This window comes from Rhinoderma darwinii, chromosome 1, assembly GCF_050947455.1.
Source record: "Rhinoderma darwinii isolate aRhiDar2 chromosome 1, aRhiDar2.hap1, whole genome shotgun sequence".
NCBI lineage: Eukaryota > Metazoa > Chordata > Amphibia > Anura > Rhinodermatidae > Rhinoderma > Rhinoderma darwinii.
Window position 1 is genome coordinate 18330380 of NC_134687.1, and position 19032 is coordinate 18349411.

Consider the following 19032-nt stretch of genomic DNA (forward strand, 5'->3'; position numbering starts at 1 on the left):
GAGTAGTACCCAGTGCTTCACAGGAACAAAAAGTGAATCATGTGCAAGTTAAATAAAAGACAAGAAAAGGCAGCAACAAGCAATAATGTTTAATAATGCAATAAAATAAATTTTTGGGTTTGGGGGAGGTTTCAAAAACATCTGGATTTTTTGCAGTATTTTTTATTAAACAAGGTACCGTCATTTTTTTTTTTTTAATTCATGTTTTCCATCAGAGATTGGAATAACTAGGGTAGGCAGAGAACTGAACATCAGTATAAAAAAAAACACTAGTAGAAGAGCTCTTATGTAGGGGCATCCAAGAAGGGCTAGAAAAAAATGTAGGGTCCTGGTTTTTAATTGAGAACCTAGCTCAAAAGTAAAGAAAGTTCTTCTCAATAGTTCCACTTGGGTAACTGTCCGTAGACATTAGAAGTCTTCTCATAGATGGCTATGTAGTTGTTGGAACACAAAATAAATGTATATATGGCATGGTGGGTTAGTGGTGAGCACTGTTGTCTTGTAGTGCTGGGGTCCTGCTTTTGAATCCAACCATAGACAACATGTTCATGGAGTTTGTATGTTCCCCCTGTGTTGTGTTGGTTTCCTCTGGACTCTTTGGTTTCGTTCCCCAATCCAAAAATTAAACTAACAAATACAAAAACAAAGCTTCTGTCACGATCTGTGGGTATGTGGCCCACTGGGCCGTACCGCCGTAGCGGGATAGCAGCTGGCCAAACAGTGTACCAAGTAAAGTCTATAGTCCGAGCAAGGGTACCTGAGGTAGTACAGACAGTAGCGATGGCTATGCTCAGATGGGACCTTGGCAGCAGACACCAGGCGTGGTGTAACACAACACGACTCCAACTCTTTTAAGGTACAGGAACAAAGTAGCACAGGATACAGGATACAGGTAGCAGGAACGGGAACACTGGGAACAGGAAAACACTAAGGGACCATTTGCTAGACTGACATGGGAAAACACAACAACCCTCAGGCAATGAGTGAAAGGGCAGGGCCCTTCTTATATACCAGGGTGATTAGACAATTCTAAACATGTGTGCGCGCTGGCCCTTTAAGGCCGGGACTGAGCTTGCACACGCATCCTAGTGGTCAATGCAGGACAGGACGGCCGCATATGCTGGCATCCCCGGAAAGGAAGGTGTTGGCAGGATGAGAGGAGCCTGCGGTTTGTGGCTGCGGACTTACTGATTCTTATGAAATTGACCCTGGTGTGTCCGAAATAGGGAAATTCAATTGTGAGCACCATTGGGGACAGGGGCTAATGTGAGTGATGACACTTTCTGTACAGCACTGTGAAATATTTTGGCGCTATATATATATATATATATATATATATATATATATATATATATATATATATATATATATATATATATATATAAAACAATTTACATTTTCCTTTCTTATTTTTATACACTTTATTGACATTTCGGATTTTTACAAATGAAGAGCCAAGTGTGAAGCCTCTGTGGGGGTTTAAGGGTTAATTTGCACAGTGGATGATGGCTCTGTAGGTTACCTGCAGGTTTTCTGAGAGAGATACTGGATTTTGATACCTGTTTCTCAGAATCTTTCATTCCAAGAATCTCAGCTGCTTTTGCTAATAATTATTGTCATGTCAGGTTCGGCCCACTGGGATGGTCGTAGACCAAGAGCTCACGTCCCACCATGGCCTGCAAGATTCTTTGTGACAGCAATGATTTTCTGTCACCATCAACATGAGAAGACTGTGAACCTGCGACCCTTCGATGGAAGCCTGCACATCTTTAAAAGACCGTCGCTCTCATTTTTCTCACCCTTTTGACCCCGGGGCGGGTGATGTTCCGCCAAGCTTTCAGTCACCAAGACAGTTGAGTGTTTCCTGTACTATGTACAAGAGAAGAAATATGAGAAATAAGTTTAAAAATATATTTGGTGACAAAAAGTTACCCAGAGCGTAATTTGAACCTCCCGGACGACAATGCAAAACTGTTATGGGTCCTCCTATTTACCATGGGCCATTTCAAATATTGGTGTCTTCTTATGTGGCACAAGCCCTGGATGAGACTACTACCCTTGCACCCCCTGAAAGTTATGATGACACTGTTGAAAGTCTGCCGCTTGGGGTTTATGAGGAGTTAATAAATTGTGGGCCGCATGTGCTCATAAGCCTATGTGGTGGGTCCAGTTTCTACAATGAGCCCTCATGGCACCACTGAATAGCAGGGAAGTTACCACACATGCCTGTATGCAACAAGGTATGTTTTTTTAACACTATGATCACCAACGTTCACATGTCATGCTTGAATTTTAAGATAATGACCTACCTAGATCATAAATGTGAAGGTCTCTGAGCAATGAGGGTGAAAGGCCTTTTCATGCTTTAGAAAAGATACAAATGTAAATGAATATTGCCTAAATAATATTGCCATAATGTGCTAAGATAATACAATCATACAGTGGCAAATAATAGTATAATACGCTGTTCACAAGGTACTGCCATATAGTAAGTACATAGTGACATACAGTGAACAGATAATAGTGCCATATTGTGCTTAGATTATACAACCATACAGTGGCAAATAATAGTGTCATTCTATGTGCGCAAAGTATTGACATATAGGTCCTACATAGTGACATACAGTGCACATATTATAGTGCCAAACTGTGCTTAGATGATACAACCATACAGTGCCATATAATAGTGAAATACCATGTTCACAAAGTACTGCCGCATAGGAACTACATAGTGACATACAACGCACACATAATAGTGCCATGTTGTGCTTATATAATACAAGCATACCGTGGCAAATAGGCAACTAATAGTATAATATCATGCTACAAAGTACCGCCATATAGTAACTACATAGTGACATACAGTAAACTCATAATAATGCCATATTGTGCTTAGATTGTACAACCATACAGTGCCAAATAATAGTATCATACCATGTGCACAAAGCATTGACATATAGGGCCTGCAAAGTGACATACAGTGAACACATTATAGTGCCATACAGTACATAAATTACAGTTCTAAATAGTGCCCAAATAATCAAACCATTATATATATACTCTACCGTTCAAAAGTTTGGGGTCACCCAGACAATTTTGTGTTTTCCATGAAAACTCACACTTATATTTATCAAATTAGTTGCAAAATGACTAGAAAATATAGTCAAGACATTGACAAGGTTAGAAATAATGATTTTCTCCTTCATACTTTGCTTTGGTCTTGGAATGCTCCATTTGCAGCAATTACAGCATTGCAGACCTTTGGCATTCTAGCTGTTAATTTGCTGAGGTAATCGGGAGAAATTTCCCCCCATGCTTCCAGAAGCCCCTCCCACAAGTTGGATTGGCTTGATGGGCACTTCTTGCGTACCATACGGTCAAGCTACTCCCACAACAGCTCTATGGGGTTGAGATCTGGTGACTGCGCTGGCCACTCCATTACAGATAGAATACCAGCTGCCTGCTTCTTACCTAAATAGTTCTTGCATAATTTGGAGGTGTGCTTTGGGTCACTGTCCTGTTGTAGGATGAAATTGGCTCCAATCAAGCGCTGTCCACAGGGTATGGCATGGCGTTGCAAAATGGAGTGATAGCCTTCCTTATTCAAAATCCCTTTTACCTTGTACAAATCTCCCACTTTACCAGCACCAAAGCAACCCCAGACCATCACATTACCTCCACCATGCTTGACAGATGGCGTCAGGCACTCTTCCAGCATCTTTTCAGTTGTTCTGCGTCTCATAAATGTTCTTCTGTGTGATCCAAACACCTCAAACTTCGATTCGTCTGTCCATAACACTTTTTTCCAATCTTCCCCTGTTCAATGTCTGTGTGCTTTTGCCCATATTAATCTTTTCCTTTCATTAGCCAGTCTCAGATATGGCTTTTTCTTTGCCCCTCTGCCCTGAAGGCCAGCATCCCGGAGTCGCCTCTTCACTGTAGACGTTGACACTGGTGTTTTGCGGGTACTATTTAATGAAGCTGCCAGTTGAGGACCTGTGAGGCGTCTATTTCTCAAACTAGAGACTCTAATGTACTTGTCTTGTTGCTCAGTTGTGCAGCGGGGCCTCCCACTTCTCTTTCTACTCTGTTTAGAGCCTGTGTGTGCTGTCCTCTGAAGGGAGTAGTACACACCGTTGTAGGAAATCTTCAGTTTCTTGGCAATTTCTCACATGGAATAGCCTTCATTTCTAAGAACAAGAATAGACTGTCGAGTTTCACATGAAAGCGCTCTTTTTCTAGCCATTTTGAGAGTTTAATCGAACCCACAAATGTAATGCTCCAGATTCTCAACTAGCTCAAAGGAAGGTCAGTTTTATAGCTCCTCTAAACAGCAAAACTGTTTACAGCGGTGCTAAAATAATTGCACAAGGGTTTTCAAGTGTTTTCTAATCATCCATTAGCCTTCTAACACAGTTAGCAAACACAATGTACCATTAGAACACTGGAGTGATGGTTGCTGGAAATGGGCCTCTATACACCTATGTAGATATTGCATTAAAAACCAGACGTTTGCAGCTAGAATTGTCATTTAGCACATTAACAATGTATAGAGTGGATTTCTGATTAATTTAATGTTATCTTCATTGAAAAAAACTGTGCTTTTCTTGCAAAAATAAGGACATTTCTAAGTGACCCTAAACTTTTGAACGGTAGTGTATATATATATATATATATATATATATATATATATATATATATATTACATGTGGTCTAAGTGCAGTTCATGGCAATGTGACAGGGAGAGTTTATAATGTGCTGCACATTCATGGGAATGAGCTGATGGGGGATTCTAAATTGAAGGGTTTCTATGGAAGTTTCCCTTTTACCTATACTATAATCCAGCCATAAGAGAAGCAAACATTCATGGTGTGACAGAATCAGAGAAGTGGTCTATTCATCCATCCTAGAGAATCATAGCTAAAATATACATTTACAAGAAGCCGGAAAGATGATCTTCAAAAAATATACATAGTAACTCAACATGTATGCAAATGATTTCTATATGGGAAAACTAGAATAAAAGAAAGAATCCCAATTGTGATTTTTGTAGAAGAGGAATTCCTCCTTTTAGGATATAACCAGCTATGACCTCTAGGTTTATAAGGATGTTCAGCCGACAAGCATTGGACCCAGTTCCCAGGATTTGGGGCAGCAGATGGGCCTGTTATTGGGAGATGTGAATTAATAAGTTCTGCAGGATTTGCACACACTACACCTCATTAGCTCCAGATATCCAGCCTATTAAGTTACATATATTCAATTGAACTGCATATGGCGAGATTGACCAAGTGTGTCCATAGCCTTATTACACCACATTACAGCGCTCGTCCACCGGATGGTAATACAGGTGAGCGTGTGGAACACCTCTGTATACACGCTGTATATAGGAATATACTGTATATACACAGGAATATACTGTATATACACAGAGCAAAACCGTGCACATTATATTCCACACAGCTGGGGTTAGTAACATGAGGACAGAATCTCTCTCTCTCTCTCTCTCTCTCTCTCTCTCTCTTTCTCTCTTTCTCTCTTTCTCTCTTTCTCTCTTTCTCTCTTTCTCTCTTTCTCTCTTTCTCTCTTTCTTTCTTTCTTTCTTTCTCTCTTTCTTTCTTTCTTTCTTTCTTTCTTTCCATAGAGCCATCAGCAGTCCAATATATTGTTTTTGATGAGGCCCGAACAAGAAAATATACAGATAAACCCCATAGCATGTGATTTCTTGGCACATAGTGTCATCTCTGTGGCTATAAAAACTGACACTTTCAGCATTAAGTGTTGATGTATTTTATAAAATAGACCTTGGGCCATAAATATTCAACATTTATTTGTCACTACAAGTTTTACATGTGCCCATCAGTTGTGACCCCGTCGACTTCTTATTTGCTGTTTTATATCAGACTGTTCCCGTCTTACGATAGGCCATGAATGTTTGATTGGTGGGGGTATTCCCGCCGACCAGCACTGTTTACACAGGTACAATCGTCCATACAGAAGAGGTCGGACATCAATATCGATCCCACCCGTTTAACGCCTCAGATGCGGAGCTCAATAGCGAGCACCGCATCTGAGTTGTTTTGGAGAGAGGAAGGGGGCTCCCTTTCATCTCACTGACACCCGGCGATAAGATTGCCGAGTGTCTGTGCCTTCTATGGCAGCCGGGGGCCTAATAAAGGCCCCCAGGTCTGCCTGCAATGTGTGCCTGCTAGGTCCGTTGTTCATGGACAGGCATAATACACTGCAATACAGAAGTATTGCAGTGTATTACAAATGTGATCATATGATCGCATATTGAAGTCCCCTAGTGGGACTAGTAAAAATCTGAAAAACCCAATTTTCCCCCTTACAAATTGCTTTATTATTAAAAAAGAAAATAAAGTTACACATATTTGGTATCTCCCCGTCCGTAACGAACCCAAATATAAAGTTATTACATCATTTAACCCACACAGTGAGCGCCGTAAAAAAATAAAATAAAAAAACATGCAAAAATTGCTGTTTTCTTTGAATCCAGCCTTTAAAAAATTTGATAAAAAGTGATCAAAAAGTCGCATCTACTCCAAAATGGTACCAATAAAAACTACAAGTCGTCCCGCAAAACAAAAGCCCACATACAACTGCATCGGCGGGACGATAAAAAAGTTATGGCTCTTCAAATATGGAGATGCAAAAACAAATCATATAAAAAAAACGTGTTTTTACTGTGTAACCGTAGTAAAACATACAACATCTGTATACATTTTGTATCGCTGCAATCGCAACAATAAAGTTATTGTGTTATTTATTCCACACTATAAACGGCGTAAATTTAGGACGCAAAAAAGTGTGGCAAATTTGCAGTTTTTTTTCTATTCACCCCACAAAAAAGTTAATAAAAGTTAATGAATAAATTCTATGTACCCCAAAATGGTGCTATGAAAAATTACAACTTGTCCCGCAAAAAAACAAGCCCTTATACAGCTATATCGACACAAAAATAAAAAAAGTTATAGCTCTTTCAATGCGACGATGAAAAAAACTTAAAAAATTGCTCGGTCATTAAGGTTTAAAATACCTTCGGTATTAAGGGGTTAAAGTCCTAGGGCCAGCAGAGTGCGGAGAACCTAATCAAAGTCAAGGGGATGGGTAATCTGGATCAATTCTTTCTCTAGACATTTTACAACCAGCTTCTTTACAGCATAGAAATCCTTGTATAGTTGATAAAGTTACCTTAAGGTTAAAGAAGAAGTTTAACGACATTTTAAAAGTGAGTAAGGAAAAAAAAAATCCGGTTCCAGATGGATCTGTGACATTTATAACCTATATTATTGATTCCCTCCAAGTCTATCTAAAGTGTGGTAACATATCTACTACGCACACCGGGCCGTGCTATGTGGAGAGAATACAAAGACACTCAGGTGTAAATTACATTGAAACATGTTTATCAGGAGGGAGACAACCTAATCCGTAAAAGCCGCGTGTGCGGGAAGTATAAGGACATTACACAGTTTCCTAATCACCGGCAGGATTAATAGGAGGGATTTTTTTTTATCATTATCACAGGAACAAAGGCTAACTAACATTACTAGATAACTAGTATTCTGTAATGTACCAGATAATTACTGCAAGATTAATTTATTAGAAAATAGATGATGAATAACTGTAAGGGGTGAACGTCTTCCACTGGGAAAATCTACATTCATCGTTATTTAAGCCAATTTAATGATACATTGTTATTTTATTTATAGATTCAGCAAATAGCTAACACATATGCGAGTGGTTAATTATATACAATAGCACTGAAAATCTAGAAAAATACAAAAAACATAACGATTATAATTCTGCCTACTATATACAAGAATATAGCTACTATAATACTGCCCCCTATATACAAGAATATAACTATTATAATACTGCCCCCTATATACAAGAATATAACTATTATAATACTGCTCCTATATACAAGAATATAACTACTATAATACTGCCCCCTATATACAAGAATATAACTACTATAATACTGCCCCCTATATACAAGAATATAACTACTATAATACTGCCCCTATATACAAGAATATAACTACTATAATATTGCCCCTATATACAAGAATATAACTACTATAATACTGCCTCCTATATACAAGAATATAACTACTATAATACTGCCCCTATATACAAGAATATAACTACTATAATACTGCCCCTATATACAAGAATATAGCTACTATAATACTGCCCCTATATACAAGAATATAACTACTATAATACTACCCCTATATACAAGAATATATCTACTATAATACTACCCCTATATACAAGAATATAACTACTATAATACTGCCCCTATATACAAGAATATAACTACTATAATACTGCCCCTATATACAAGAATATAACTACTATAATACTGCCCCTATATACAAGAATATAACTGCTATAATACTGCCCCTATATACAAGAATATAACTACTATAATACTGCCCCTATATACAAGAATATAACTACTATAATACTGCCCCCTATATACAAGAATATAAAACTACTATAATACTGCCCGCTATATACAAGAATATAACTACTATAATACTGCCCCTATATACAAGAATATAACTACTATAATACTGCCCCTATATACAAGAATATAACTACTATAATACTGCTCCTATATACAAGAATATAACTACTATAATACTGCCCCCTATATACAAGAATATAAAACTACTATAATACTTCTCCTATATACAAGAATATAACTACTATAATACTGCCCCCTATATACAAGAATATAAAACTACTATAATACTTCTCCTATATACAAGAATATAACTACTATAATACTGCCTCTATATACAAGAATATAACTACTATAATACTGCCCCTATATACAGGAACATAACTACTATAATACTGCTCCTATATACAAGAATATAACTACTATAATACTGCCCCAATATACAAGAATATAACTACTATAATACTGCCCCTATATACAATAATATAACTACTATAATACTGCCTCTATATACAAGAATATAACTACTATAATACTGCCCCCTATATACAGGAATATAACTACTATAATACTGCTCCTATATACAAGAATATAACTACTATAATACTGCCCCCTATATACAAGAATATAACTACTATAATACTGCCTCCTATATACAAGAATGTAACTACTATAATACTGCCCCTATATACAAGAATATAATTACTATAATACTGCTCCTATATATAAGAATATAACTACTATAATACTGCTCCTATACACAAAAATGTAACTACTATAATACTGCTCCTATATACAAGAATATAACTACTATAATACTGCCCCCTATATACAAGAATATAACTACTATAATATTGCCCCCTATATACAAGAATATAACTACTATAATACTGCCCCCTATATACAAGAATATAACTAATATAATACTGCCCCTATATACAATAATATAATTACTATTATACCTCCCCCATATAAAAGAATATAACTACTATAATACTGCCCCTATATACAAGAATATAACTACTAAAATACTGCCCCTATATACAAGAATATAACTACTATAATACCGCCCCCTATATACAAGAATATAATTACTATAATACTGCCTCCATATACAAGAATATAACTACTATAATACTGCTCCTATAAATAAGAATATAAATATTATAATACTGCCCCCTATATACAAGAATATAACTTCTATAATACTGCTCCTATATACAAGAATATAACTACTATAATACTGCCCCTATATACAATAATATAACGACTTTAATACTGTTACTATATACAGGAATATAACTACTATAATACTGCCCCCTATATACAAGAATATAATTAATATTATACTGCCCCCATATACAAGAATATAACCACTATAATGCTGCCCCTATATACAAGAATATAACTACTATAATACTGCCCCCTATATACAAGAATATAACTAGTATAATACTGCTCCTATATACAAGAATATAACTTCTATAATACTGCTCCTATATACAAGAATATAACTACTATACCACTGTCCCCTATATACAAGAATATAACTACTAAAATACTGCTCCTATATACAAGAATATAACTACTATAATACTGCCTCCTATATACATTAATATAACTACTATAATACTGCCCCTTTATACAAGCATATAACTACTATAATATTGCTCCTATATACAAGAATATAGCTGCTATATTACTGCCCCCTATATACAATAATTTATCTACTATACTACTGCCCCTAAATACAATAATATAACTACTATACTACTGCTCCTATATACAAGAATATAACTACTATAATGCTGCCCCATATATACAAGAATATACCTACTAGAATACTGCCCCTATATATAAGAATATAACTACTATAATACTGCCCCCTATATACAATAATATAAATACTATACTACTGACCCTATATACAAGAATATAACTACTATATTACTGCTCCTATATACAAGAATATAACTACTATAATACTGCTCCTATATAAAGGAATATAACTACTATAATACTGTCCCATATATACAAGAATATAACTACTACAATACTGCCCCTATGTACAAGATTATAACTACTATAATACTGCCCCCTATATACAAGAATATAACTATTATAATACTGCCCCATATATACAAGAATATAACTACTATAATATTGTTCCCTATATACGAGAATATAACGACTATAATACTGTCCCTATATACAAGAATATAACTACTATAATACTGCCCCCTGTGTACAAGAATATAACTACTATAATACTGCCCCTATATACAAGAATATAACTACTATAATACTGCCCCCTATATACAAGAATATAACTATTATAATACTGCCCCTTTATACAAGAATATAACTACTATAATACTGCCCCTATATACAAGAATATAACTACTATAATACTGCTCCTATATACAAGAATATAACTACTATAATACTGCCCCTATATACAAGACTATATCTACTTAAATACTTCCCCCTATGTACAAGAATATAACTACTTTAATACTGCTCCCTATTTACAAGAATATAACTACTATAATACTACCCCCCATATACAAGAATATAACTACTATAATACTGCTCCTATATACAAGAATATAACTACTATAATTATCTTTTTTATTTGAAAACTTGCAACAAATTATTACAATACCTTTGCAATACACTCATAACAGATAAAGAAAATAAACGTATGTCTCTTAATAACATCACAATCATTAAACAAACCATAATATATGAATATTGCTCCAGTATAGATTGTTTCAACTATTTTCCATGATATTATTTTAGACAGTATTACAGGAGAGTTCTTATTTATTGGTGACCGGGCAGCATCGCGCACACCACAGAGGGTACACGGTCTCCACATTTATGACATATAGTGAACCTCTATGATATAAACAGAGTTCGGGGTAGAAGTCTCCATACAGCAGCTGAGAGTTTCACTGTCCCACTAGATGTGGTGACTGCAGGGACACAGCAGGGACATTACTCTGTAGATAAGTCTCTTGTATAAAGATGACATTGGTTTTGTCGTCAGACAGACGCTGGAATATCGTCCGCCGCCTGCTCCTATTCTTCACACTGTTCACATTAATAGGAGGTGATTTTCAGCCTCATCCTGGTTACATGTCTTTCCTACTTTTTTTCCTTCTTCCACTGCTATGTCCTGTAACACCCCATCTTTTGGTGGACATTGGGGGGTCATCTGGTTTTTTACTGGTAGCTGCGGCTAGATCAGCTGGTTTTTTACTGGCCGCTGTGGCTGGATCAGCTGGTTTCTTACTGGTAGCTGCGGCTGGCACAGCTGGTTTTTTACTGGTCGCTGCGGCTGGATCAGCTGGTTCTTTACTGGTGTTGGGCAGATGTTTAGATGTTTTGGTGACAGAGTGACTGGATATTTTACTTTTAGCATGACCTCTATTTTCAGTGGCTGGTGACACTTGTGCAGCATCCACAGATGGGACATTCGTCTCTGGAGCACGATCTCTGGTACTTTGGCTCACATCATCGCTGGGACTTCCAGGTTCTGGGGTTGTATCTACACATATGGAGACATCCTCCTGCTCTTCCTCCATGGCTCCTTTAAAGATCTCCTCTTTATTATGTTCTGCATGTGGACACTCCCGGAATGTATGTCCAGGTCCTAAGCACAGGTTACAGATGACAGGTCCTGTACAATCGTCCTTCACATGCCCAAACTGACCACATAGTGAGCACTTAATACGGGAACAGTTGAATGCCAGGTGTCTGCCCCCACATCTATGGCACAGTCGCGGTTGACCAGGGTAGTAACATATGCCTCTCTCCGAGCCCAGGTAGAATGAGTGCGGCAGATGTCTGGTCACTCCATTCTCCTGAACCAGCTGAATCTTGACAGAATGTCCTCCATTCCAGATCTCCTCCTCATCATAGATCTTTGTTGGCAGTGTCTTCACCTCACAATATCTGCTCAACCAGTGCTGCAAATCTGCCAGAGCCACCACCTCAGACTGGAACAGGACGGTGGCAGTGACTACCTGGGGTTTAGTCAGCTGGATGACATGTAGATGCTCCCACATCGCGTGCTCCTTTGTATCGTTATAAATACTCCAGAATAAGTCTAGACTATATTGCAGCTTGAAACTGATGTCATAATTCCTGCTGGAGGGAACGTGGATCAGAGCGAACACCTCAGAAGCTTTAAACTTCATAAACTCCTTCAACAAAACTTTCCCAATGTAGAGTCTGGAGGGGAGGTTTTCCTCTGGTCCCGAGTACCTGATTCTGACCGCGTTCTTCCTCTGAGGTGTGGGGTTAGTCGGTCTTGTGACGCTGGAGAACAGTCTCCTGTACTGAAGTCTGTCAGCAGGTGGGTCAGGACTGGACCTCTCCTCAGCTGATTGTACTGCAGATCCTTCTGTGTCTGCTCCTGATCGCTGTGTAACCTGCACTCCATTCACTGACACTGCGGACGGCTGAACCTCCAGAACAGGGTCTGCAATGTCCGCCTCAGCCTGTGCCGCTGGTTCATCCGATATCAGACTGTCAATCACCGCGCTGAGCGAGGTCTCACTTATAATATCAGGACATGAGGCACTTTCTTGCTCACTCCCAGGAGTGCCACTCGCATTCACTTCATCAGTACTGCACATAGAGTCTACTGCAGTTAACCCCTCGTCAGCTGGCACACATTTCTCTGCAGCTTTAGCAGCATTTTTGTTGGCTGATTGCACAGACCCCACACATGATGAGAGATGTGATCCTCCATCCACTGCACACTCATATCTTCCAGGGTTTCCCTGCTCCACAATATTATACACAGTCTTATAGTCAGTGTCTTTTTTTGCAATGATATTTTTTCTCTTCACAGTTTGGGCTCTGTTCTCCCTTTTATTCTCCATTGCCCAGTTCTTTATTTTGGGTACTGTGCATGATTCTTTCTGCAATCTCTCCTTTAATATCACCAACTCACGTGTGCAAACATCCAGACACTCACATTTCATCAGCTTTGCCTTTGGATCAGTCTCTTGGTTAATTTCAGTTCTCAATTTGTGAACTTGCATTTCCATTTTAAAGATATTTTTCTTTGTCATTTTTGTGCACAATTCACCAACATCATGAGATTCAGTTGACTCACCAGCCACCATTTCCAGATCATCACCTCCACCATCTCCATGATGCAGGCCAAACTCCAGACTCTGGGCTTTCCCAGGATCATCAGCCCAGGACCCCTCCCCTCCACCTGGGTCAGAAGCCATGCATAGTCCTAACAGGGAGCTCACAAGCACACGTCTATCCTCTCCTATGGACAAGAATAGAACTACTATAATACTGCCCCCTATATACAAGAATATAACTACTATAATACTGCTCCTATATACAAGAATATAACTACCATAATACTGTCCCCTATATACAAGAATATAACTACTATAATACTGCTCCTATATACAAGAATATAACTACTATAATACTGCCCCCTATGTACAAGAATATAACTACTATAATACTGCTCCCTATATACAAGAATATAACTACTATAATACTGCCCCCTATATACACAAGAATATAACTACTATAATACTGCCCCTATGTACAAGAATATAACTACTATAATACTGCCCCTTTATACAAGAATATAACTACTATAATACTGCCTCCTATATACAAGAATTTAATTACTATAATACTGCCCCTATGTACAAGAATATAACTACTATAATACTGCCCCTATATACAAGAATATAACTACTATAATACTGCCCCCTATATACAAGAATATATCTACTATAGTATTGCCCCTATATACAAGAATATAACTACTATAATACTGCTCCCTATATACAAGAATATAACTACTATAATACTGTCCTATACACAAGAATATAACTACTATAATACTGCCCCCAATATACAAGAATATAACTACTATAATACTGCCCCCTATATACAAGAATATAACTACTATAATACTGCCCCCTATATACAAGAATATAACTACTATAATACTGCCCCTATATACAAGAATATAACTACTATAATACTGCCCCCTATATACAAGAATATAACTACTATAATACTGCCCCCTATATACAAGAATATAACTACTATAATACTGCCCCTATATACAACAATATAACTACTATAATACTGCCCCCTATATACAAGAATAGAACTACTATAATACTGCTCCTATATACAAGAATATAACTACTATAATACTGCCCCCTATATACAAGAATATAACTACTATAATACTGCCCCTATATACAAGAATATAACTACTATAATACTGCCCCCTATATACAAGAATATAACTACTATAATACTGCCCCCTATATACAAGAATATAACTACTATAATACTGCCCCTATATACAACAATATAACTACTATAATACTGCCCCCTATATACAAGAATAGAACTACTACAATACTGCTCCTATATACATGAATATAACTACTATAATACTGCACCCTATATACAAGAATATAACTACTATAATACTGCTCCTATATACAAGAATATAACTACTATTATACTGCCCCCTATATACAAGAATGTAACTACTATAATACTGCTCCTATATACAAGAATATAACTACTATAATACTGCCCCTATATACAAGAATATAACTACTATAATACTGCCCCCTCTATACAAGAATATAACTACTATAATACTGCCCCCATATACAAGAATATAACTACTATAATACTGCCCCCTATATACAAGAATATAACTACTATAATACTGCCCCCTATATACAAGAATATAACTACTATAATACTGCTCCTATATACAAGAATATAACTACTATAATACTGCCCCCTATATACAAGAATATAGCTACTATACTACTGCCACTATATACAAGAATATAACTACTATAATACTGCCCCCTATATACAAGAATATAGCTACTATTACACTGTCCCCTATATACAAGAATATAACTACTATAATACTGCTCCTATATACAAGAATATAACTACTATAATACTGCCCCCTATATACAGGAATATAACTACTATAATACTGCTCCTATATACAAGAATATAACTACTATAATACTGCCCTCTATTTTGTCTCAATAGGTGCATTCTCTCCTTGTTCTCACTGCAATTCAGAATCTATATAAAACTTTGTAAAAGACTGAACTAGTGTAAAGTCACAGGGGCATCTGGTGCCACCTGCTTAAAATGCGTCTGGTGATTTTCTAGGAAGAGAACTGTTTTATCCATCATAAACTGCAACCTGTGAAGGATTCCATCCAGCGCCAGCTACCCATATCTTATTAAGTATTTGCTAAAGTTCCAGAGAGCCCATGTGAAAAAAGAGCATCTTTTATTGGCATTGGAATTGCTGATCATTGGCAGTCACTCACAGTGACAGATCTCATTTTATTTTGGCTCTTGGTAAAATAGAGAGTTTTTCTATTGCACATCTTTACTCTGAGAATATGCTAATTACCAGAGATGAGCAAATCGGCAGATCTCCATAATGAAACTGACCTGAAGTTCAATCACATCATTGTAGCCAGGAACGTAACAAGTAACCATTGGGCCCCACAGCAACACCAGGCATGAAGCCCACCCTGCCATAACCAACATGAGCAGCAGGTGAGTTCAGGGAAATAAAAGTTTATGGTTATTTTGGTCTTCTGGGCCTTTTCTTTCTTCTCCTCAATCACAGTACTTATATGAGGCCCCATAAACTAACTTGGAATGACGTCCTACCATACTATGGGTATTATTGACCTCTGTGTAACAAGTAGCTATGGGCCTCCATACCAAAACTTGAAAATTCCATCCCTGTTATGGTTTTTATGGCCTACTATTTAACTTTACTTCTTCTTGGCTCTCGTTGCTCTGCTTTTCTGTGTCCATCGCCTCTCATCTTCTTCTCCTGACCTTCATGTCTAACTCCACCACCAGGATTGAGCAAATAAGTAAAAACTTGAAATGGGACCCCACCCTGTCATAATTATGATGGTCTTCTCTGTAACAAGTAATAAGTCACCGTGAGGGCCCCATATCACAACTTGGAATGAGGTTCTACCCTAGTATGGTTATTATAGTCTTCTTTGTCTTCCTCCCTTCCTTGGCCTCTCACTGCGCTTCATTTCATTGTCTACCACCTCCTCTCTTCTTCTTCTTCTGACCTTCAGTTTCTAACTCTACTACTAGGTATGAGCAAATAAGTGAAAACTTGGAATGGATCCCCACCCTGTTATAATTATGAAGGTCTTCTGTTTACCAAGTTATGTCACCATGGGGCCCCATATCAAAACTTGGAATGAGGTTCCTCCCTAGTATGATTATTATGGCCTTCTTTGTCTTCCGCTCTACCTTAGCCTCTCACTGCACTGCATTTTGTTGTCCACCACCGACTCTCTTCTTCTTCTGACCTTCAGTTTCTAACGCTACCACCATTAATGAGCGCATAAGTGAAAACTTGGAATGGGACCCCACCCTGTTATAATTAGGATTCTTCTTCTGTGTAACAAGTAATAAGTCACCATGGGGGCCCCATATCAAAACTTGTAATGAAGTTCTACCCTATTATGGTTATTATGGTCTTCTTTGTCTTCTTCCTTTCCTTGGCCTCTCACTGCGCTGAGAGGCCACCACCTCCTCACTTCTTAGGACTTTCAGTTTCTCCATACACTCACCATCCAGATGTCTCCTTTAAAAGTTGAAGTTGACCCCTCCACTGCCTTGTTCCATAGAACTCCTATAGAATAATACTGAATCCTAAGACAATCATGGTAGACCTGTTTTACTAAAACTATAGCAAGTCACATATTCGTTGCTGTTAAACAGTTCTGTAAATATCAGGATCAGATCCTGGAGGAACCAGTAATTCTCCGTGACTGCGAGATTGACATCCATACATCTAAAACTTGCAAGAGAAAATATCTGAAGTCCTCACCAGGACCGGCTAATATCATTTAACAGCTAAAAAAAATCATTGTTTCCTCGTATCATTGTAGATTTGAATCTCTTTTTGCTAGAACCATTGCAATATTCCTTAAACGGCAAAGTTTATATTTATATACAAGAAACCTGTCATTCTCCCACTACTATGGCCACAAAAACCCCAGAATGCATCACTGGCCAATTCAGCGATTATTTCTACTCCCCCATTGCTCCAATCTGATGAATCCCCCTTAACATGTCACAATCTAAGCTGAATATTTATTTTTCTTGCATTTTTGGTGTAGCTAGCTATAAGGTGTGCAGAGGTTGAAGTTACGTGTGGGCCCTAATGCTGGAAGGGGTGCAAAGACCACATCAGACAACAGATGAGTGGAAGTTGTCAAAGCTCCACCCCTTGTTTTGCACTCACAAAAACACTTGCAGGTTAGGTCTCCCCCGCCCTAGAGGAGCCAGTGTTACCTTGTGTCTCCACCCTGCTCCTGCCTTCTCAGAACCCCTGCTACCTTGTGGTTCCCCTATGCCCCCAAAAAAGTGCCCCCTATTAATAAAAGTGTCATCCAGAGTGCCCCCACTAAAAAAGTCAGCCCATGTTTGAAATTGTTGTTTTGGAATTTTGAAAAAAATTCGGGAAAACCTGCAAATATAAGTATGTAAAGTGCTTCAACAAAAGGCAAATGTGTGCTGTAACTCCCCATCATATGGTAAGTAATTCTAATGTCAGATGATGAAAGCTGGTAATAGCTGGAACCTATGATGTATCCGTGGGAGGATGAATTATGAAATTGTAACATGCATGGTCCCCAAGGAATATCCCCATTTTCTCCTCTACTTTTCATACAACACTTAATTTACCATCATTTCATGTTCAGTGTATGACTGGAAGCCTCCGAACCTTCTGTCAATTCCCTTCTTTTTTTACAATATTGAAACGTGTCTTGTTCACTCTTGGATATATTCACACCAAAGATGTAATTTGTCTTCTAATAATATCTGGTTTTATTAAGAAGCCCATTGTGTTACTTGTTATAACTTTTTCTTTATCATATTCTAATTTACACTAGTGACTATGGAACCGATGACACGTCCCAGTTTAGGTATTTTTTATTTTATTTTTTTCATTCTTCTGAGACCCTGTCATCAGCAGTGGGTGCCAGCTTTATGTTACAGCTGACAACCTGCTGTAATGGCATGAACCGGAGCTCGCTCCGATCCCCGCCATGAACCCCTTAGATGCAGCGATCAAACGCAATCACTGCATCTTAGTGGTTCGTAGGAAATCGGCACCCCTGCAACGAGAATGCAGGGGGCCGATGGCAACAGGAGGCCTAACAATGGCTTCCCAGTCTGCCAATTACGGATGCCGATTAGGCCCCATTTGGAGGTGGAGCCTAATCTGCTTGCTGTTAGTGAACGACTGACAGTTCTAATGCATTGCTACATAGGTAGTGCAATGTATTAGAACAGCAATCAAACAGTTGGACCTTCAAGTCCCCAAGTGGGACTAAAAAAAAAGTGGAAAAAAGTTGTAAAAAAATTAAAAAGTAAAAGTTTTAATTAATAAAATTAAACAATCACCCTTTTTCCCTTATCAAGTCCTTTAT

The 19032-nt window shown here is 37.8% G+C and overlaps 1 protein-coding gene across 5 annotated transcripts in view; it reads left to right on the forward strand.

The window, feature by feature from the left end:
- CTNNA2 (catenin alpha 2) overlaps positions 1–19032 on the forward strand; it is a 1837255-nt gene that overhangs the window by 769029 nt on the left and 1049194 nt on the right. The gene's annotated exons all lie outside the window — the stretch shown is intronic.